This window comes from Protopterus annectens, chromosome 9.part0 (genome assembly GCF_019279795.1).
Source record: "Protopterus annectens isolate FY-2018-M chromosome 9.part0, PAN1.0, whole genome shotgun sequence".
NCBI lineage: Eukaryota > Metazoa > Chordata > Ceratodontiformes > Protopteridae > Protopterus > Protopterus annectens.
Genome location: NC_056743.1, coordinates 1517240121 through 1517265345, shown reverse-complemented (window position 1 = coordinate 1517265345; position 25225 = coordinate 1517240121).

Genomic DNA, 25225 nt, shown 5'->3' with positions numbered 1-25225 from the left:
ATTAGCTAACCAGATGTGATGTCATTCTGTAGCCAGCACTGAAATTGTATTTGAATATTAATGGAAGATGTGAGGTGTGCACTCTGTTTTTGGGATGTGACAAAGACACTCATCCAACTTAATCTTGCCTTGCTTTAGTAAGTAACTATAAAACAGTAATTCTTCAGTCAGTTAGGAAAATATAGTGAGATTAGCTAAATGTTGTCTTTCCATCTGTGTTGTTTTTTTATATTTCCTGTGATTGTAACTTTGGTGTTTATTGTAAATAGATATTCAGTATTTCATGTTTTTTATTATTTATTATTAAATATATATAAACCTTTCATTGTGTCTGGTCAGGAAACATTTAACCTTTGAGAGTACTTGCTTTTATTTAGTGGTATTTTAACTCCACGTTCCTGAAAGTCTTGCTGCTTGGTTAACACTACCTTGTAAGAGCCTTAAAGTAGCTAGCGTTGGGTGTTCTGGTGGCAGTAAATCTACCTTATCATGTGGGTGGAGGTGTCATAGTGGGTAAGCTGTGCCAGCCATTCCCAGGTGTGTGTGTGTGTGTGTGTGTGTGTGTGTGTGTGTGTGTGTGTGTGTGTGTGTGTGTGTGTGTGTGTGTGTGTGTGTGAAAATCCAAATCTCAAGAGAGTGTGTGTGACAGCTACTTTGAACAGAGACACTGAGAGCACTGATTTCACAGAGAAGGTGGTGGAGGGCTTGGCTTGGAACACCCAGCAAACGACTTAGCTCTGTAGAGGTGAGTGGGGAGTCTTATCTGGAGCCTGGAGAGAAAGTCCAGCTTCAGGATTGGAGTGTGCATTCCCTGTGTGATCTTAAGGGAAATTGTACTTGGTGCAGAGAGCTGCATCTGAAAATTATTTGTGTGTCTATTTTTTTCTCAGTGAATGTTCCCCACTGGTGTCAGTGGTGAGGATCGAGGCTCATTGATCACTGGCCCAGAGGAGGGATCTCACATATTGGTGGCAGTGGTGAGATAGTCATTGAATCTCTGTAGCCTGTAAGCTGTTGTCACTAAAGGTGTGTGTACTCTCAACAGCCACAAAGTAAACATAGAGAGTTTCATTTTCACAACAGCTGTATTAATTTTTGTTAGTTTAGTTTAGTCAGGGGAAAGCAGGCAAAGATGACAGCAGAGGATTATGGCAAGCTGACAGTGAACCAGTTTGCTATGTTGTACACATCCAAAGGACTGGTGCATGGCAACCTGACTAAAGAAGAAATTATTTCAACCTTAGTCGCAGCAGCAGCACAGATCAGCAACCAAGAAGACAACCAGTTTGGTGATGGGGATGTGCAACCCTCAGAAACAGGACAGTTCACCTTTTCCTCAGAGGACTTCAAAACCCATCTGGAGTTAAAGAGACTTGAACTGGAAGCAAAATGTATGGAATTAGAATTGGCAGAGAGACTGTGGCATTTGGAGCCTGAAGATAATGAGAAACAGTGTCAACATGAGAGGGACATGCTGACTCTTCGACAGGAACATGGAGGTAATGGGGAATGGAATAACCAAATCCCAGAAGCAACAAAGGTCAGTAAATTTCTTCCACAGTGTTTAGAAGGTAATAAATTTGATAGTTTTATTCATATATGTGAAAGAGTGTGTAGACAATATGATGCTGACCAAGGACTCTGGGTACAGTTCCTGACCCCCCCCCCCTTACTTCATAGTAATCTGTAACTGCTGTTTTTAAATTGTCTGATGCTTATTGTTTAAATTATGACAAGTTAAACAATGTTTACTGGAATGTTTTAAGTTAACACCTGAAGCTTACAGAAAAAAATGTCATTAGTATAGACGTAGGGCAAATGAAAGTGTACAACAACAGTGTCAGGAAAAGAATCCTGAGGGGAGGGCTTACAGCACAGCTAACAGACAGCAATCTACAGAACAGCAACCAACACGGGTTAATGAAGAAAATGAGCTATGTGTCAAACTGATCCCATTTTATGATTGTCTTACATGTGAACTTGAAGAGGCTGTACTAGCGGGCATGCTCTATCTGGACTTTAGCAAGGCCTTTGACTCTTTCCCACACAAAAGGCTGATAAGACCACTACTAAAGTTGGGGGAAAGACCAAGAATGAGGAACTAGATAGCTTCATTGTTGAATGGCAAGATGCAGAGGGTTGTGATGACTAGGTCATTGTCATGAATTAGAGAAGTGACAAGTGGAGTACCATATGACTCTGTCCTTGCTCCTGTACTTTTCATAATGTTTGACCCACACATATCTGAGGAAACATAGAACAGGGTCAACCTTTCTGCTGATGACTCAAGAATAGGTGCTACAGTTGAGGATGGGAAAGAGTCTAACAAAGGATTTGGAAAGGCTGAACAAGTGGTCAGAAAGCCAGTAGCTGAGATCCACCGCAAACAAATATAAAGTACTACACTTGGGCCTTAGCAACCCTGATTTGAAAAATCATTTTGGAGGAGTGGAACTGATGCCAACAGAGAAGGAAAAGGATCAGCGGATCTGGACTGGATGACTGGGAATAGAGGGAGAGGGCAGTGGTAGCAGCCAAAAAATGCTGGAATGTATTCTCAAGGGAATAGAATCCATAGGCAATGAGGAATGCTTCCACTGTACAGGGTCTTGAAAAAGTCATGTATTGAGTACATTGTACAATTCTGAAGGCCATACAAGGAAAAGGAACCCAGGCTACTGTTAGGAATTCAGAGAAAAACTATCAAAAAGATCTGTTAGATGGAGGGGAAAGACCATGACCAAATGATAGAGGAGGTAAAACTCTTTTCACTTATAGAAAAATGAAGTGAGAAATGACATTGGTTCATGAGATTATCAGTTAGATGTGAATGGTTCATTCTGAACAGGAATTACAGAGGGAAGAGAACTGGCCATAGTCAGCAGATTGCTGGGACTAACTACTTGCTTGAACTCTAAAAGTACTTTTTGACAGTGAGGGTTGTGGACCTGTGGAATAGATTGCTGGAATATGTGGTTAAAGATAATTTACACAGACATGCTGGAGGGTTTGGGACAGTTTGGAAAAGGTTAAGAATGAGGGTAGGGATGGAGGGGAGGCAGAATGTTAAGGCAGTTAAAAGAACAGACTAAACAGGATTATTGTTTCCTTTTGCCACAAAGCGAATATAATGAATGTAAGCTAATGCAAAAGTGACTCTGCCCAGATTTCTGAAATCTGCTTTGCTGGCAAGTACCTCCAAGGCAGGTGTGATCATCTGCCTGTATTGTGCTTGACGCTCCCAGAAAAGCAAATAAATCTGGGGACAGGTCTTTAAATAACATGCTGCCTGCAAAATGGAAGTGGAAAAGGAGGTAAAGTATCAGGAAAAGTTGACAGTTTGCCTTCCCTTGCTTGAAGTCTGCACTGTGGGCACGCTATGAAGATTTTTTCAAACTATGGAAATTGGCATGAAGTAGCCAAATGGAAGTGGAAAAGGAGGTAAAGTATCAGGAAAAGTTGACAGTTTGCCTTCCCTTGCTTGAAGTCTGCACTGTGGGCACGCTATGAAGATTTTTCAAACTATGGAAATTGGCATGAAGTAGCCTTAATATTCATTTCATACTGTTATTTCCCCTTGATCTACCTTGTTTTATTTTTAACTACCAGCCAGTTCTGTCATTATTTGTTTGTCTGTCATAGGGTGTTACCTGCCCCACAGTTGGCTGTCTTATATGTTTGATGCTATTCATTCATTGCAGACAGCTTTCAGCCAGGTCTGTCCCCACTGTTCTCCTATTTAAACCATTCAGTGTTATTAACACCCATCCTGATATCCTTATTTGCCCTGAATCCTCTGTTTGTATGGGTTCATAGCTGTTAAGCTGTTTATAAAATATGTGCCAATCTCTGCCCTAAGAACTACTCAGTTTACTGCATATATATTTATTTACTTTGTCAGTTTGTCTGGATTTCTGTTTATCTGTCTCTAGATTTGTCCAGGGGTTGTTAGGCTGCAAGTCTTTTAAGGCTCATACCCCACATAGCTCTTAGTAATATCTGTGCCATGCATATCATTACTATCTGCATTGCATATATCACAAATGTTGTGGTACAAGGACTGCAGCACAACTGACACATACTCTGAACAATAAACAAAGAAGGCCATTTTTAATGAGTGTACCAACTCACCTTACAGATATCTCAGTTAACAGGAAAAATACATTACACATTCTGTAGTTCTTTTTACTATGTCAGGTAATGGAAATGTTTCAAGATTAAATAACTATGTGTAATTTTGGTTACTTGCTATGTACTTTAAGGAAAAGTAGCTCTGATGCTATTTATAAATGCTTTCAGTAACACAGTCCTGATGTACTAAGTAATCATTATTATGGCTTCTCAGCCTGCCCACTCAGGATCATAACTGTTGCTTAGCAACACCCTGATGGTATAATTGAACACCCAAAATAGTAACTTGACTATTATGTGCTAAGTTATTCTATTCCAGTTACAAGCATACAGTTAACATACTGCAGAGGCCCAATGGCATGGAGTGCAGTGTTCCGACATTATGAATATTCTAACCAAACATTTTTACTGCAAGCTTCCATACTGTATCATGCAGGGATTTAGCAGTAGCATCTTTTTACAACAGCTACTGAACATTCTGATAGGGAAGTTTTCATGCTGCAACTCTTGACAAAACATTCAGGAGTACAGCACAAGACAAACACAATAAAACACAACATATTGTCTACTTCAAAAAGTGCAGTTCTGAAAAAGGTAAAACATGGACCCTATCTCCAAGTAAAGCACCTTTGCTCATATGTCAAGCAGAGCACCTCACTGGCCTTCTTCAAGAGAAATCTTGATGAGTGGATGGGAAATAGAAAATTCACCCCGGGGATCACTCCAGTGGCTTTATTCAACAGAGGAACTGGGAACTAAAGTCGGGTGGCACGATGCCAGGATAATCCTATGGACTAGGCTTGTAAAGGCCCCAGGGCCATTATCTAGTACACAGCAATGAACCTATATACTATGCCAAAGTAAAATGGAATTCAAAAAACAAGAATTTCAACTGAGAGTATTTGCCTAAAGATGCATGCAGTCGGTGAAGATGTTACACAGGCAAAAGACCAAGAACCAATGATGTACTACTGGATGATACTGACTCTAGCTTACTCAGTGAGAGAGAGTCAACATGGCTAGCCTACGTAAAAATGAAATAGAATTAAACATTGCTAATGTGGGAAAAGACACTTTAAATCCAAAAGTAAGCTGCTTCCTAAAGTACATCTCCTATGATGGATTAGAAATTATTTAACCGTCAAAGAAAAAAAAAATGAAAGGTATTAATCTATGGTGAGGGATGTGGGCATGCTAGTTTTGCTCCCTCCTTGATACAGCATTTGGACCTTCAACTTCATCCTTAGAATTTTGAAATGTCGGGACTCTCTAGAATAAGTCCTGAAATGTGAAGAATGAATGGCCAAAAGAACGGACTTGAATATACTAACCCCGAGATGCCATTTCTCAGAATATTCCCTTTTTTCCATGGTATGGCAATTTCGACATTGGTATATATAAGTTTGGGGTGTGTGGGGAACTTGCCTCCCACAAGGAGGGGGTGCAGAGTGGGCTTGCCCCCTGCAAAAAGAATGTTTAAGGAGAACTGTTATGGAGATTCACTCTTCTCTGGGTTTTTGGTCTTTTTTTCAGCACTCAGCATTTTGAGTACCTACATTTCAACAGGTAGCCTAATTAAACCTTATTAGGTGGAAGGAAGTTTCATTATAACCCATGACCCCACCATAAATTATTCCAGTAATAACAGCAATACTATAAGACAGAACCAATTATTTAAAGTTATGCTGAAGTTAAATGTTGCCAAACAACATTTGTGATGTTGTTGGCTAATAACTATCATCTCAGGACTTTTAACATAAAATTGATTAATATTAGTTTAGTCATTACTCTTTCTGTCTTTACTTATTCTGTGCCACAGGGTACTTTATTCAAACTCTTCACTGGCAAAATTCTGGGGTGTGATCCGTGCTGTGCAGCTGTAGTGTGCAAAGAAATACAGAGAAAAAGCCAGCTTTTGATTTAGAGAAAAATGCCCAATATAGATGCAGAAACCATATGTTGCTGGGCAGACACCAATCAGCTGGTGTGCAGTGCATATGCAAAAGAACTATAAAGCATGAACTACAGTGCTAAAGCAATTCAGACAGCTATACCACTTGTGAAGACTGTCTACAAAAACTATTATGTTGCATTTCAAGAGGTGCACTAACAGGAGTGAGTTTATTTTGCTCCTTTTGAAGCACAGTCTATAATATTGTCAATGTTCAGTGTTGGAGTGATACATTTGTAGACTTGAGTCACCTTTCCAAAAATGTACATGCACACATAGTTTTGTGCGCGTGTATATGTATTTTGTGTGTAGTGAGTTTGCATATATGTATATCTGCATAGCTTTCCAGCTATATATCTATTTGGTATGTATCCTCTCTCTCTCGTTATATTTATATATATATATATATATATATATATATATATATATATATATATATATATAAATATGTGTGTGTGTGTGTATGTGTCTATGTGTCTGTGTGTGTGTACACACACACACACACACACACACACACACACACACACACACACACACACACATACATCATACATCATCATTACAGGCTCTAAGTAGTGCCTGTCTGGGGAAGACTTAAGAACCCTTTAGACAGGAAACAGGGATCACAGACTGTGCACTGTGGCTGGGCTAGCCACTCAACTGTGTAACGCAATGGTTCTAGATGATATACAAATGCTGTTTTCCAATAAAAAAAAAATCACATTTTCTACTTTTTAAACAAGGACATAAACATCTCCAAAATGAAACAGGAGCAAAGTAAAATACAAAATATATTCAACAAACAAAAATCTAAAATAATGTTAAGTTACATATACACATTTAAATACTTTGTTTAGAAACAAAATGTCATACATTTTGCAGTTACTCATGTTTCTTCAAATACAGTATTTTTTTTTAGTTTTTCCTCTTGTAAAAAATAAATGCTCACTAGCAGGCTACAAAAAAGGCATTTTATGTTATACAGATGCTTTTCACCCTAAATGAACAAATACCACATGAGGTCACATGCAACTTCACCAGATGCATCAGATAGTATTACTCTGGGGTGTTATTGCAGCAGATCCATATAATGGAAATCCACTCTGCTGGAACCAACAACATCCAGTAACAGAATTCTCAATAGTTCTTAGCAGACTGTATGACATCATCACACTACTGAGATGATATCACAGGTATAAAGTAAATAGTGCTTCTGTATTATTGTCATGTTTCTACCACTCTGGAACTGGAACTCAGCTCAGTGCTGTAGTGATGATATTACTACATACAGTTTCAGTGATTTGTTTATCTAAACTTAATTATGAGTTACTTCCATTTTAATGTGTTATCTAGATGTTTTTTCTTCAGCATGTCCCAAACATTCGGATACCAAATATAGGTACAAGTGACATGCTCAAGGTATCCCTTTCAGGATTAGACCCACAACACAGCGAGTTTCCTCATTGCAAGATACAATCCATTACAGACAAAAGCTTGTCTCCTTAAATGTTAGTACTGACATTAGTAACAATAAGATAAAAGTTGGTAAACAAAACGTGACGCACAGTGCAAAAATAAACCAATAACCAGAAACACACTGCGAGAGGAGGAACTGAAGCACCGGACAGCCGATAAATATACAAACTAAATTTATTGTACAAATAGTCCAAGTAAAACGTTTGACAAATCACCACGTTTTTCGTCCTTAGGACAAACAGACTTCATCAGATGAAGATGAAGATGTGTAGACATAAATTTACAACAGGGTTATCCTTTACAACCCTACTTAATTTGGGATGTGAGCACTATTAAGTGCTTGTAAAGGGTGGCAAAAACTTTTATGTGTGTCTACTTAAAGTTGTGTATTTTATATATATATATATATATATATATATATATATATATATATATATATATATATATATATATATGGGATCTGTGCAGATGTTCGAAGTTTCATTACTTTGAACCCACTTCACCGAGTCCACTTGTTCGAAGTAGTGAAACTTCGAACATTGACTTCGGCAGTCACACTACAGTGCAGAATGGGAATATTCCCTTTTCCCTACTGTATTGCGATCTCAGAGTTGGTATATTTAAGTAGGGGGGTGGGGGGCACAGCCCCCCCTCATGGGGGGTGCTTGCCTCCCTGCAAAAACATGTTTTAGTGTTTTTTTTTTGTGGGGGTCGCCCGGGGAACTAGACTTCAGCGAAAGTGCACTTTCGTTGAAGTGAACTTTCGCTGAAGTATGGGTCTCCTGCTCTATTTTGAAGAAGTGTTCTTTCGATGTAGAGCAGTAGACCCATATATATATATATATATATATATATATATATATATATATGTGTGTGTGTAGGCATCTTATGATCCCTGAGCTTGCTTGTCTCGTATTGTTCCTGTGTTCCTCTGATTCTCAACATACTGGTATTTTAAGTCTGTTCTAACATAGTTAATACAGAAAAATTAAACATGCGGCACCCACTACAGCTTTGAGAATATTTGTACAAACCATTCAGTTCATTTTCAGTATGCAGTGCATATGTGTGTTGATAAACTCTACCTTATAAGTTACAGTTTTCCCAATGAAAAATGAAAAAGCAACATTATACCCTACAGATGTAGAATAACAGGTGAAAAAAGCAAACACAAATAAACTCCTTTTATCAAAACCTTTCCCATCAGTATTTAAATATTGCCATTGCTAAGAATGTTGTATTTTGTTTCATAAATAATCTGTGGTTTCTTATCTTTTAAATTCCTAATACTATCATATCCGCATAACATTTTCAAATTCCTATTAATATTTTTTCATTGCTGGACTATATAGTATATGAAACTAAAATAGCCATTTGCTTACCTTCTGCTACCTGTGTTTTTTTTTTTCTTATTAACTGCCTCCACAAATACAATTAGCTTATATATTCTGCCTATGGTTATTAAATTTCTCGGTAGAAGTAGTAATCTCTCCACAGGGATAATCTCTGTCTTCAAAATTATTCTCTAATCTTTTACTGTCTTCTTTTAAAGCAGCATCATTAAAAGTGTTATTCTAAAATTTTGCTCATCAGTTTTTGGTTTTACTTTTGGTAAACCAAAAAAAAACATTTTTTTTTTAAATTTTGTTTTTACTAAAACTCCAAAATAAACAAGTCACCTAATACCTCTCAATAAAAAAAAACAGAACCCAAACTTACCTTACTAAATATGAAACTAAGAAGTATGTGCAATAAAATCAATGACATACATGCTTACCTTGTCACATACACTCCTGATGTAGTCATAGCTACGGAAACCTGGTTAAAAAAGAAAAAAAGATAATGAGATCACCCCCCCCCCTCCCCGAGATATAACACACTCAGGCATGACAGACAAAACAAGAGTGCAGGTGGTATAGCAATCATCTATATTAAATCACTATCATCTTACTCCCACAGGAAATCCAATTTCACGGTCCTAATGGAGAGTAGGGTCCTAATGGAGAGAAGGGTCCTAATGGAGAGATGAAAAGTCAGTAAGCAAAGGAGAGTAGTAGTGCTGAAATTGAATTCATCCTCAAGTCTTGGTGAGTACCTTCGTGAGGTGGACCCTCTTTTTCACAAAATCTCACCAAAGCGACACTGATATATAGATTGTATTTATATAGCATATATCATGGACAGAAGTAAGTCAAAAACAAAAAAAGGTAGCTAGGTGCACAACACCCAGGATAAAAAAAGTGCCCAGTCCTGGTAAGCACACTGGTGCCAGGACTGGAAAAAATGACAGGGTAGAATCCTCAAAATACGGAAACATTCCTACAGTGGGGCCAAGCCAGGCCAGGCCCTGGGGGAAGATGCCCCCCTGTTGTAGAATGAAGTAGCAGTCCACAAAAATTGATTGGCCAAAAAAGAGCCATAAAGATGATAGAATGGACTATTGAGGATAAGAAAGAAATTATGTATTGTTACTGTTATGTAAAAAGCACAGAATTTCCAGACACAAGATATACAAAACAAATAGATATGTTACCAGTCCATGTAACTCTGTACAGATTGCAGAAGGAGCACATTGTGGGTGCTGAGAAGAGTAATTTTGGCTGACATCAAAGAGTGAAACACTACTAATTTCATGAACTTTAATCGTACTTTGACTTAGGAATGGGTTCCATTCCCGTTATGGTATTAGAAACCCAAAACACTTGGAGAAATTAAAAACGATAGAAATACCCAAATTTAACAGTGTTGAACTTCAAATAACACACCCAAAAAATCAACAACAGGAAAACTATATGTTTAACAGCAATTTATATTTATTTTTAATTTATTCTTGAGGGAATAGCATTGGTACTGATGAAAACATTTGGTATTGGATATCCCAACAAATTAACCATGAAACTATAATTCTCAAATACTTAAATGTAGACTGACAACTCATAAATTCCACTACCCCCACTGAATTCATAAACTCCTACAACTTCAAATAATTAATAACCACACCCACTAGAATGAATAAACCTTCAGGGAGACACTCAACATTAGACTGGATCCCTACAAACAAACCAGACAAACTGACAAATATGGTTTGGCTCTCAGATTAAGTGACCACATACCAACATATGCCATTAGAACTTGACATAACCTAGATAAACATATTATCTATAATCAAATATGAAATATAATTTCAACAAAGATATTTTCAATGAAACACTAAAACAATACAACTCAAATGTACTTAGAAGAATGCCACTAGATACTGCTGTAGAATAATTTACTAACATATTTTTACAGACCTTGAATAACTTAGCACCTGTACGTAATAAAGGAGTAGAGTTCAACCCCCATGACTAACAAAAGAAACAAAAAAACTCATGATAAAAATGGATAAAGCCTGGAAAAATTGTATTAAAATAAAACTCAGAATGCCTTCCAGCAATTTACACATTTTAGAAATCCTGCAAAACTCCACGTCAGACAGGACAAGCAAACATACTATACTAACCTACAAGACAAACATCAAAACAACCCAAATGATTTTTGGCGATCACTAACTGTAGAACAGTGTACTGCGGTGGTGGTGCTGTGGTAGCATTGTCACCTTACAGTTAGAAGTTGCCCGTTCAATTCTCAGTTAGAGCGTCTTCTGTGTGGCGACATGCGTGAATGGACGTTCCTTCGCTGAAGGTTGTGCATTAGGCCCGGCAAGCCAGCATGTAAAAATCTACTGCCAATCATTAGCAGACCGGAGTTCCGCTGTGGTGACCCCTAACCGGGAAAAGCCGAAAGACACAAACTAACTGTAGAACAGTGTGGGTGCTGTATCTTTAAGAAGCATTTCCAAGTGTGGCACATGCATATAAATAGCAAGCATGTGCAGGCAGCAGTGTCATTTTGGGGGAGCAGCCAGAGTGTGAACATGTATGAGTGTGCTAGTTAATCTTTTTATAAGTTTATCTAAGTTTAAGTTACTAAGCCTCTATCTTGATGTGTTTGTATATAATAAAGCTGCTTGAACAAAACCTACAACCGTTCGTCTGTTTTATCCTGACCAGACGAGCAACATGGTGTCAGAACCAGGATTCAGGAGACTGTTTCTTCAAGCTATGAGGTGCAAAACTAACAGTGAAGGCATAGTGAACAGACTGGGTGAAAAAAAAGGGCCAGAACTACAGGTAATCAAAACTCACACAAATGATTTATTTTATAAAAGAAACAATATGTACCATTCAAAGGGCACAGAACACATTATTAATTTAACAAAGAGGACAAAAACATACTATTAATCAAATGAAAACCACAAAACACATTACTGATTAAACGAGATGTTCGGAATTACAATATTTGATAAAAGTATCATTAAAGCTCATGAGGGGTTCAGAGTTGCCTCATGAAGGGTTCAGAGCTGCATAATGAGCATGTTTAAAGTAAAATGAGCACAAGAAAAGTACAATGAGCATGAAAAGAGGTTAAATGGGCATAACAAACATAATAAATGGGCAAATTAAGTATAACAGAGCAAGGCGACTGCATGTATTTTGGCAAATGACAAGTCGGTACGTAAAAATCAACTGCCAGTCATTAGCGGACCGGAGTTCCGCTGTGGCGACCCCTAACCAGGAAAAGCCGAAAGACACAAACAAACTGTATTTTGTGCATAAGCTACTATTTCACATTGACCAAAGCTATTCAAAGTGTAACCAGAGTTGTTTGAAGTATGTCACTGTGTAAAGTGCTTACAGTGTGTGTTTTATAATTATGCATTTATTCTGAAGAGTTTATTGTGTGCAAGTGCAACTATTTCATGAAGTACAGTCAGAATACAGCAATTTCAATTTTTTTTGTGCTGTGTACATTTATTCACAGTGTGCCACCATTTCAGAGTGTTTCTTACACTGTGCAGAGTCATTTAGCAAAGTACAGCCATTTTGGAAGAGTTTCAGTGTGCTGTATACAGTTTATTCACAAAGTGCAATCATTTCAAAATGTTTCTTACTCTGAGCTTCTTCTGCCCAGTTTATTCACAAAGTGCAGTCATTTAAAAATGTTTCTTACACTGATAAGAGGTGGTTTTGCAAAGTACAGTGATTTCAAAAGTATTATTGTGCTATGGAGACTTATTTCACAAAGTATTTTACATAGTTCAGTTCTTTAGAGGCTTGTTGTGCTATTGGGCATAATTACAAATTCTGGCATGAATTGTTGGCATATTTATGTGTGTATGTTTGTACATGATTGCAAAAGCCTTCACTAGTGCATGTTAATATGGCAGTGGCATTTCGCAGACCAAGTCCACTTATATTTGATCATAATATTACAGAGAATTGGAGAGTATTTGAAAAGGAATACGATATTTTCATACAAGCAGCATTTTCTGACAAAGATGCACATACCAGGGCATTCATTTTGCTTAACCTAGCAGGGTCAGAGGCCATTGAAAGAGAATGTTCATTTTTGTATGCACCAGCAGTATATGCAGGAGAGGGGTAAAACCGTCATATTGTTGTACCTGCTGAATCAAGGGAAGGCTCCGAGTACCTGAAATGTAAATTTAAAAAACTGTGCAACCCCCAGAAAAATGTTACATTAGAGCAGCACTTATTTTATACAAGAGACCAAAAGCCAGGAGAAACTTTTGCAGCTTATATTACTAACTTGAGAAACAAAGCTAAAATGTGCAGGCTTGGTAATTTGAAAGATGAGTTGATAAAGGACAGGCATGTGTGTGGTGTTAATAATGCTGCAGTGAGAAAGATTTTGCTTCATGACAGTGATTTAATGTTCAGCAAAGCTATTGCGATTTGTCAAATCCATGAGCTCACAGAAAGGCACACAAGTATACTTGCAAGTGATAAGAGCATTGTTTCAGCAGGCTCCAGAGCAAACGTATATAGTGTGCAGCACTTAGCTAGCAGAAGCAGGACTAAGCACATGGCAGCTGCAGCCCCTGTGACATTCCCAGGGAAAACCTGTAGCTTTCCAGCAAATTCTAAGACTAGTTCAATAAAACGGACATGCTCAGTAAAGTACAAGGGTGACTCAGCAAAGCTCAAGTAAAGATTTATTGTTAACTATCGCAATTGTGGTGCCAATCATGAGTCTAAAAGAGAAAAGTGCTTAGCATTTAGTCAACAGTGTCACAAGTGTAAAAAAATGGAATCATTTTCAAAAGTTTTGCAAGTCAAGCAAACCTCATTCAGTTATAAAGAGGGTTCACTTAAAAAAGGAAGCTGATCATGTAGAAATCTGCAACCTTGCTTTCTATGTAGATGGTGTATCAGTGGTTGGTGAAAAGATTAATGCGGTAGATTTGTTGGTCAAAAATGAAGTGTTTTGTACTGTCCTGATCAATGGTAAACCCACGGAGCTCAAAGTAGACACTGGTTCAAAGTGTAATGTTATGTCAGCAGAAACATTTGCTAAGGTGAGGGCTGGTGAGCAACTTAATTTGGCTAATGGTGTGAAACTTGTTGCTTATGGAGGTGAAGAAATTCAAACCGAAGGCTCAGTAGTGCTTTCATGCTGTTCGGCTGGGAACAGTTACAGCTTGCAGTTCTATGTAGTTTGAAGACCTGTGCAGTCTTTGGGTCTCAGAGATAGCTTGAGAATGAAACTGTTTTCTTTTACCAAAGAAGTCCATCATGTTAGCACATATCCTAGTTCCAGTTTTACCAATGCTATTTTCTCAGAGTATGTTGATGCTTTCGATGACAAACTAGGCAAACATCCAGTTGTGTACTCCATGAAAGAAGACCCAGAGGTCAGTCCATTGGTCAGACCAGCAAGGAGAGTTCTAATAGCTATGCAGAAGAAAGTCAAGGCTCAGATGGATAAAATGGTGCAGCAAGGTGTAATTTGTCCAGTTACAGAACCAAGTGAATGGGAAACTTCCATGGTAGCTGCTCATAAAAAAAGTTCAGATGAAATCAGAATATGCATTGACCCAAGAGACTTGAACAAAGCATTAAAGAGACATCACCATCCTATGCGTACAGTTGAAGAAGTTGCAGCCTTGATGCCAAATACCACAGTTTTTTTCTGTCCTGGATGCAAACAGCTCATTTTGGCAAGTAATGCTTAATTGCAAATCTTCACTACTGACTACATTCAGTACTCCATTTGGTAGATATAGATTTCTCAAGATGCCTTTTGGAATAAAGTCTGCAAGTGAAGCCTTTCAGCATGCAATGGAGCAAATTTTTTTCGGGTTATCCATGTGCCATAATAGTAAATGATTTATTGGTTGGAAGCGATGGTGAAGCAGAGCATGACAGAAACCTCAAGAAAGTTCTAGACAAAACATATGAAGTGAACTTGAAGCTCAGTACTCTGAAGTGTAGATTCAGACTACTAGAAGTTACATATGTAGGTCATTTATTCAGTAGCACTGGCTTATGACCTGACTTTGGCCTTCTCTATCAAAAGACATTGATAAAGTGCTTTCATCTTGTTCATTATGCAATAGTACTAAACTACATTTGCAAAAAGAGCCACTTCAGCTAAGTCAAATTCCTGAACTACCTTGGTCAACAGTAGCCACTGACATATTCGAGTGGATCAATCAGCATTACTTAGTGTTGATAGACTCTTATTTAAACTGGTTTGAGGTCAAATTTATACCTAATCTAATGTCCACTACTATTACTAAGTTAAAACATAATTTCAAAGTCCATGGTAGTCCACATAAACTTACCTCTGACAATGGTACCCAGTTTACTAGTCAATTGTTTCAAGAAATTTGCAAAAGAGTGGGACTTTGTTCATATTACTAGCAGTCCTGAATACCCACAGTCAAATGGCCTGGCTGAGCATGCAGTACAAAGTGCAAAGCAATTGCTAAAGAGGTCAAAGCATGACAATACCAATGTCTTTTTGAATTTACTGAATCTCAGAAATATACCCCATGACAACTTACTTGGCTCACCTGCTCACAGACTTCTATCTAGGCAAACCAGAACAACCTTGCCTATCAGTTTCAGCTTGTTGGTGCCTAAAGCTGGAAACAACAAAGCTATCAAAGCCCAAATATTCAGAAAGCATTCTTTCCAGAAGTCTAGTTATGATAAAACAGGCAGATTTCTTCATCCATTGAAAAAAGGAGAGACAGTGGGGATACAAATAGGGAAAGGCTTCGACCAGATTGGTCAAGTGACAGGTATATGTGCTGAGCCCAGATCCTACTTCATAGAGTCAGGAGGTATAGATTATAGGAGGAAGTGGAGACATCTCCTTTCTGTTGCAGAACTGATATCGCAGCATCATACCTATGATACAGACTCTAGATCTCAGCACAATCCAGACATTGTTCCTATCGAAGAACGTGTCTCAGCACCTACTTCCATTCCTGATGATGTCCCGGATCTCCCCAAAGTTGAATATTCAGTAAAGACAGTCCCTTTTGCTAGACCTAGCTCTAATTTCTGTGTCAGATGAGTTGATAATATTTCTAGACCCAGTGTGAAATACACAGCAGCGTGGACATAGTCATTTATATATAGTTTTGTAGTGTCTATACCACTGTATTGAAGATGCAAAATGTTGAAGGCTCACAAGAGCAAAACTGCCGAAAGTTGAACTCGTTATTGTGGGGGGCTGAGCCCCCCCCCACACCCCCTGCTAAATATATATTCCAACTCCGAGATCGCACTACAGTGCCATTCTTCACTGTACAGCGATCTCAAAAATGGACCCTCGACATTTTGGCACTTTCGCTATTGTGAGCGTTCGACATTTTTATTTTATTTTTATTTATTTCCAGTTTGGTAACCGGGGAGGTCCACTGGGCTCAAGGAGCTTGTTTTCAGTGGAGGCCCGGGGAGAAAAGCTCCATATTACATAAAAGTAATACAAAAAGTAGTATTATATCATGAGCTTTAGCAAAGTACAATTGCAAATTAGAAGACCATGCATTACACACATTTACATAGTAGATTAGGGAAACCATTAGTACAGCATTTAAGATGGACAGAGGCAGTAGATAATGTGTACATAGTTTTAAAAACTAACAATTGTAAATCATTTGTGAGTAATTATAAAAAGTAATATTTGAAGGATTGCAGTAAATACAATTTGCAGTAGAATAGGGAAGAAATAAAGTTGGAAAGTACATTATTTGCTTTAAATACGTTCATGATATTGGAGTTTTCAGAGAGAGGCAGATGTACAATAGAAAAAGAGGAGTGCATACATGGCAGTGTTGATTATCTTTGTTGGATAGCATCAACATTTATATGTAGGCAGTAATGAGACTCAGTCACAGAAGGGGGAGAGAGAAGAGAGATAGACAAGTATGTACAATATTTAGAGTACATACATTTAAAGGTATTCTTGTTATCAAGAGTTGTCATGAGGCTGGGGTGAGATTTATACTGCTACATCCAGTAGCTTTCAAAATATTTTCCAGGTGAGTCAGCAATGTAAATGGAGGTAGATCCGGCTTTCTAGGCGATTAAAAAACTTCAACCAGCATAGTTCCAGTCATCAGGATAAAGGGAGTCTGGTTCTTATCTCTGTACAAGTTGTGGGTGCAAGAGAGACTATGCCAGTAAAGTCCTTCCTCTTAATTTCAGAGAGTAACTCAAAGTCTAGACAAAAGAATTACTTGGATTCAAACCAGTTACCAGTACTACAAGAGGATGAAGAATGGGAAGAAAACTAACAACTAATAATGGTGGAAGGTGCGGAATATGAAAAAGATTAGTGAACATAGTAAATAATGTTGTTGTTTGTCTTTCGGCTTTTCCCGGTAAGGGGTCGCTACAGCAGAACTCCGGTCCGCTAATGATTGGCAGTAGATTTTTTACGAAACGCCGAGGTGCCAGCTCAACGCTCAACCTTCAACGAAGGCACACCCATTTACGCACGCATGTCTTTCGAACGCAAACTGCAAAATAACCCTATTACATTTTGATCATTTCTAATTGGTGGTGAAATTATAACAAATTAATTCCACTTTATTACTGCCCGTAGAGGAAAGAGATAACTGCAAATAAAATAATTTTTCAAGTTTAAAATATATTTTCTGTTAAATACTATTATTATTAATAATAATGTTGTAAAACATAATGTAGTGGTAGGAAGTATGTTTAAGAGTAAAGGTTTGAGGCATAAGCATGGTAATGCATAGAATGTAGGTTGAAGAAACTGAAATTGAACAACGAGGCACCTTAGCTGCTTGGGGAAGGATTGAGAATGTATGAAGTTGTTAATATAAACATTAACCAGAACTTTTTTTTTAATGCTTAAGCATAGAATAATAGACTAAAGATGTGGAAAAAGTCAGTGGTATTGTTTTCCTTAATTTCTTTAAGGTAAACAGGTTAAAAAAATTTAAATAAATTATGAAAATTGCAAGATAATTGTGAAAGTCACCGGCTGGGATCTCTTATAGTGTTGTCTTTGTAGAATGCAAAGCTAGATGCACAGTCTTATCTAATGATAACTGACAAGAGTTGAACTGATGCACATAAGATAAGGATGACAATTATGAGAAGTATAGATACCGCACTGTGTAAGCCGCGGTGGTGTAGTGGTTAGCGTTACTTTTCGATACGGTGATACAGACCCGTTTTGTATAATTGCATGTCGAAAAATTATTTCTGTACAATTGCATGTCAATCAATATTGTCATTAATGTATGGGCTGTTTCTCAAAGAGGGAGGATGTAGAACAGTGTGTGTCTGCTGTATCTTTAAGAAGCATTTCCAAGTGTGGCACATGCATATAAATAGTGAGCACATGCAGGCAGCAGTGCCACTTTGAGAGCAGCCAGAGTGTGAACATATATGAGTGTGCTAGTTAATATGTTTATCTAAGTTTAAGTTACAGAGGCTCACTCTTGATGTGTTTGTATATAATAAAGCTGCTTGAACAGAACCCACAACTGTTTGTTTGTTTTATCCTGACCACACAAACGACACTAACTAAACTACTCTACCCTGGCAAGACCACCACTACCTCTCCAAAAACAAATAATATGACAGACTGTATTCACCACACAGTTTACTTCCTGCATTATACAATTGATATTATCTCTCTTAGACACTAATACATCTGACCCCCAACACTGTCAAACCAAAATCACTCACAGCTCTTCAATTTTAGTTCAGTACCCACCTCACTCATAATGAAGTTACTCCTTAAACTAAAAACTACCTCCATAGCTGTACAGCAACTACCGTCAGACTACCTAAAAATGGCCATAGTAGTCAAAGCCTTCCCTGTGTCCATATTTATTATTATGTCCAGAGCAGATATATATGTCCCATCACTGTAGAAAAAATTCTACATGATACCACTGCACAAAGGCAGCATATCTACAGAGTTTAACATCTACAGACCAATAGTGATGTTAAACAGACCAATAGTGATCCTCTCCCCCTCTCCAAAATATTAGAGAAATGCATTCATATACAGTAACGTAATACCTAATCTCAAATAACCTGCTCTCAGAAACACAACATGGCTTTAGGCCCCAGCATAGTACCACTACCGCTCTACTAAATTTTACCAATATAATAAACGGGCATAGAAACAATGGCCTGCTTGTGTCCACAGTGTTCTTAGACTTGTCAAAGGCATTTGATACTGTCTCACACTCTCACACCAGCAACTACTCATTCAGCTCTCCTCAATAGGACTTTCACAAAACTTCTCGTCTTGGTTACTTATTTATCTATCTGGAAGGCAACAAGCCATTAAGTGGCAACAAACCTAGTCAACCTTTCAACCAGTTACTATAGATGTCCCTAAGGGCTCTGTCCTGGGTCCTGCCTTATTTAATATATGGTGCTGTGGTAGCATTGTTGCCTTGCAGTAAGACGCTGTCCGGTTCGATTCTCAGCTAGAGTGTCTTCTGCGTGGAGACATGCATGAATGGGCGTACCTTCGTTGAAGGTTGTGCGTCAGGGCTGGTAACTCGGCATGTAAAAATCAACTACCAATCATTAGCGGACCGGAGTTCCGCTGTGGCGACCCCTAACCGGGAAAAGCCGAAAAGAAAAGATTAATAATCTCCACACCTCCACTCACAGTGATAATTTAGTTCAGTACGCAGATGACTCACAGTAATATGTGTAGCTTCAACAATAAATATGCTCCAAGACATTACCCCAAAATCTTTCTCCTCCGTAGAAACCTGGCTCAAGGAATCAAACCTCCTACTCCACTCCAAGAAAATTAAGTTAATGCTTTTTACCTCAAAAAGTTGCCAAGATCAAAAGCACTCTTTCAGCATAAAGTCAACAAATAATACTGTCACTGAAAATGTAATTCACAGTAAACTTCTAGGCATTATAATAGATGACAATCTCAAATATGAGCAGCATATACTGCACATCATTAAATCTACACACCAGAAACTAGAGTCTCATTATAGGATTAATGGATTCCTTACAGATACTACAAGAAAAATGGTTTACTATCATATTTTCGAATTGAACTCTGTCGACTGCACTTTTGTCGAACACGGAAATTAGAAAACGGTAATGTCGAACACCAAAAGCCAACCTGGGAACGGGTTTTAACATGGGTTGAGATGGGGAGATGTTTGTAGTTCAGCAATAGCAGTGAACACCTATCTTGACCCATGTTAAAACCGTTCCTAGGTTGGCTTTTGGTGTTTGACATTACCGTTTTCGAATTTCCGTGTTCGACAAAAGTGCAGTCGACGGAGTTCAATTTGAAAATATGATAGTAAACCAGAAAACCTCTAGCCACCACCTTCTTACTGCCAATTCTCTTTTACACCACTCCTATATTAACAAACTTAAATAATACTAAAACAAAGGAACTCACATCCTGCTACTGCTACAATAAAATAGCTAAATTTGCCAACAGTCTCTCTCATAGGACTCACCATTGTCTTAGCTTAAAGTAATTAAAGTGGCTTGAAGTGTACAACTACCTAACGTTAACAACTAACTATAGCACACAAACTCATTCATCATCCAGAATAATGGCCTCTATTAAAAACGAGTCTATATAACTTTGTTGAACAAACTAAACATGGAATACCTCTTTGTCGAATTTTATCCATTGAAACTAAATCCATTGAACACTTGTTTAAGCAAATTTTTTCCCAGGGAGAAAAAAATAGTCAGCTAACTTAGCGACCATCACAAAAAACACGCTGTGCCCCCCAACTAAATATACCAACTCCAAGATTGCACTACAGTGGGGAAAAGGGCAAACACATGATGATGGCTAACTACTTTTTCCTCCCTGGGAAAAAATTCCCTTAAATGGGCATTTGATGGATTTAGCTTTGATGAATAAAGTTCGACAAAGAGGTATTCAATGCTTAGTTTGTTTGACAAAATGATATAGACCCACTAAAAACATATTACTGCCCTACTCTCCAGCAAGGGACCTCCGTCTTAGTAACAAATTTTTACTATTTACAAATAAGTAAAATAATATTGCAGGAGACTCTGTCTACTCCAAATACCTTGCTAAACTCTGGAATAGTATCCTCACACAAATAAAACTCTCTGACAAACTCAATAGTTTTAAACCACTGCTTAAACAACATCTTAACCAGTCCTGGTCCTGCACATGCTCATCACCAGGTTAATACTTGGTGCTGACTGTATGATACTCTCCAAATACTCGCTTTAAACAGAATACTCAAACTTTGAAATGACAAAACAACTGTTATACATAACTGCGCCCTGTAGAATCCACTAAGTTGCACATGGCCTTTCTCTTTAGTAACCTCTATAAAATCTTAGAATGTATAAATGTAACTATTGTATGTGTATAAATGTAAATAGAAATGTAACTACTCTGCATTTAACTGGAACTTTTTATAATACAATTCAAGCAAATGGAGCCTTTCTCCCTGGGTCTCTGCTGAAAATGGGTATTACCCAGTCTGACTTCCCCGGTAAACAAAGACAAATAAATAAATACTTGAATATTTTCTGACTTTTTACTCACTTTATTTTGTCACAAAAAGACCTCTAAAAGTAAACAAGATCTCAGCATAAGGAGTGTTAAAGTAAGTTCATGGTCTCATCTCAGTATTCTTACCACAAGAATGACAGGCTTGAGCCTAAGAAGGCTTAGTCCCCAAAGTCAGTTCTGATGTCTAATGTCAATGGGATGACTGATGATATTTTTATTTGTTGTATTCAAGCTGGTGAACAGTCATAGAACTAATGGGTGGTTCATAACGAGTAGAGTAAACTGTATATTTTTTCTTGAACAGTCATCAACTCAACACATGCTGCTGCAATCATTATATTCATCATCTATGGCCAGCCACTGACCCCTCAGCTGTTATTGTCCACTTAGAGTACAAGGCCTTTGCTTGTTATCTGTCAAAACAACTGGCATCAATGCTCATAGAAGTGGAATAGTCATTATTTGTGGTCTAGTACACAGAGATGGATGTCCGTCCAATAAGAAACAGCTCAAAATCTACACAGTATACTCAACCACTGATACTGGCTCAAATGTTCATTCACTGCTTCACCTCCCTTGCATGTGCTTAAGGCCTGAGTCAATGCAGCAACTTGTTGGCAATGCTTTATTTAAGAAAGGAGCTCTGTAAGTTTCAAGTCAGGTGCCAACACTGGGACTGGAACCAGTATCATCACATGCTGATGCTCCCATTGTCACAACGAAACACTTTCCAGCTCAAACATAGGGGACACAAGTGACAGAACTCTCAGCATTTGACTTCTACCTTCTTTTCACTTTCATCCAGGGCAAACAGGATAAAGAGAGGCAAGAAATCTACATAAACATATTCTATCAAAGGCAGAAAAGAGTTATTTTCTTCTTATACAAATAGAGGTTGTGCATCACCAACAGGATAAACTCCAGAGTTATATGACTACAAACAGAGCAGCTTTAAGAACAACTCCTTCCATTTCCTAAAGTCCTCCTCAAATGTCCAGTCTTCTGAGAAATTCCCCCATATGATGTCAGATGGCCGGAGAACAAGTACACTAGTGCCAGCGTACAAGAACCAAGGGGACATTCACAAGTGTGGGCAGTATAGAGGTATTCATCTCCTGACACACTGCATTAAAGTCCTCGAGAGGGTGACTGATAAATGATTTTGCAGAGTGGTAGAAAGTAAGACGTGAGATGAGCAGTTCAGATTCAGATCAGGATGCAGTACAACTGAACCTCCATAAGTGAGGCCTGTCATGGACAGTGTGGTTCTTCGCAAAAAACACATTTGTATAATGTATCTAATGCAGTTGACTGTTTCTAGAGGATTGAGATTTAAAACTATATCTTGACTTGGAGGGAGACCTTGATCCTTGGAGGATAAATCATCCCCTCATGGGTTTTTGGAGAAATGCTGCTTATTCTTTAGAAAATTATAAATATGTTTATCCTTCTTAGAAACATGGTGAAATGTCTATGCTGCACCAAAAGGCTAAGAAGACAACCTGATATGATTCCATCTTAAGGCAGATTAACTAGGAAATTTCCCTAAGGACAAAACCAGCTTCTGGAAGTGCAATATGTTCATGAATAGTGTCAGTTCTGGCTATTTCACAGCTGTCTGCATCACCATCATCAACTTTTCTTCCCCATTTTTTTATATGGGGTTGGGCTGTCACATCAACTGTCACCATCTTTCTTCATTCAGTGCCACTCTCCTACCTTAATCAACAGTCATGCCTGACTGTTGCAGGTCTTCTCTCACACAATCCATCCATCTCTTTGCTGGATGCCTCTGGTTCTTCTTACCTTCTTCCCGTCTGCCCGAAATCTTCTTTACCAAATTGCCTTCTACTTTCCTGCACATGTGCTTGACCCACCACAATCCAATCTCTTTGACCTACTCTGCAACTGGAGCTACTTTGTCTTCTGCTGTGATTTCATCATTTCATCTATCCCACAAATGTGTATCCTTTCACCCATCTCAAGCTTTTCAGCTCCATCACTTCTAGCTTCATTGACTGCTCTGCCTTCACTGCCAAGGTTTCTGTACCATACAGAAATATTTGTGGCATCACTGTTAACCTGTTCCACTATTTTCCCTTCTTTCTCAATTTTCAGCTTCTTGTGATTTCTCCTGTTTGCTGCCATGACAATGGTCTTGTCTTGTATTCAGGTTCTTCTCATGTGACTTAGGTTTTGCATTCTGTTCCTTTGTCATTTGATGAAGTTATTTTTCAGAGTCTGCTTGTGATATGACATTGCATATAGCAGCTTTATTGATCTGACCCCCTTCTACCTCTTTGGTAATGTAGTCCATCACCTGTATGAAGAGCAGTGGGCTGAAAGCTGAACTCTGATGCACACCCACTCCCACTGGAAACTCTCTGTGTGAATATGAACACTGTTTTTACTTGTGTCACTGGATCCTTGCACATAGCCTGTACTAACTCTACCAGTGTTCCTGGGACTTTGAACCATCATAAGACTTCCCAGATCAGCTGTCTTGGGACCATATCATATACTTTCTCCATATTTAGTAATGCACAGTTCTAATCTTTTCTCGCTTCCAGCTTCTTCTCTATCTGTTTCACTCCAAACATCACGCTGGTTGTAATGCACCATCATCTGAATGTGAACTGCTCAGCTCCCATCTTACCTTCTACTAATCTGCACATATGTTTATCAGTCACCCTGCCATGCCATTACATCAGCACAACCATGCAGAATCATCATACTCATTTAGACTACATATATTCAGAATTAATCCTCTGGAACCTGAATCATTTTACTGGTGTCCTAGCAGTCCTGATTCTTAAGAATATATAATGTAGTTAAATGTACTTTGTGAGAATTTCTTTGTTTAGTCTAAGTAGAATTTTGATAGCTGATATTTTCATTGGACAGGCAACCAGAATAGTACACCATCTCAGGTGTGTGTGTGTGTGTGTGTGTGTGTGTGTGTGTGTGTGTGTGTGTGTGTGTGTGTGTGTGTGTGTGTTGGGGGGGGGAGTACAGCTACTAAGAATGTATACCCTTTGTAACAGTCACAAGACAGCTCTTCAGATTTACTGTGGTAAAAAAGCATGCGTTTTACCACAATGAATAACTGTCATTGTCATGTGGGAATCACAGCTATTTGAAATGCAGTTCATTGACTCTATAGAAAGGGATGTTGCACTCACAGGACAAGAAAGCAGCCTTTTCCATATGGTTTTGCTGCGGAGAGCAGTATTTTCTCTCAGTTGTAGTAACCTTGGAGTTGGAATAGACTTTTCTCTGAGTTGCAGTGACTTTGGCACTGGATGTACTAATAGTGAGGATGTAGACATGGCTTTCCACCCTCTGTATAAAGCAAGTTATAAATAGTTCATGAAGCATATTCAAACCAGTGCAGTTCATTGCCATTCCACTCACGTTACAAAAATGCTGTGGGATTCCACTAGTGTTGCAAGGACAGCTTCTGAAAATTTGTAAAGGTCTAAATAAGTTGCTAGAAACTTTCATCCAATTATAAAAGAAAGGAATGCTACAAAAAGATGGTGTCAAAGGCATTATGGATATAGTCTGTTTTAGTGATGAAAATAACAGTGGCAACATATTAGTTACATAAATGCAGTAATTAAACTTCTTATTTGTATTATTTCTGAATGGCTATCCCCTTCAAAATCAATAAAAAAAATAAAGCACTGCCTTTAGGCAACTCTCATATTCATACCACTCAACTGTCGATTTTTGTAGAATGTCAGGATTTTTGCCTCATATTTT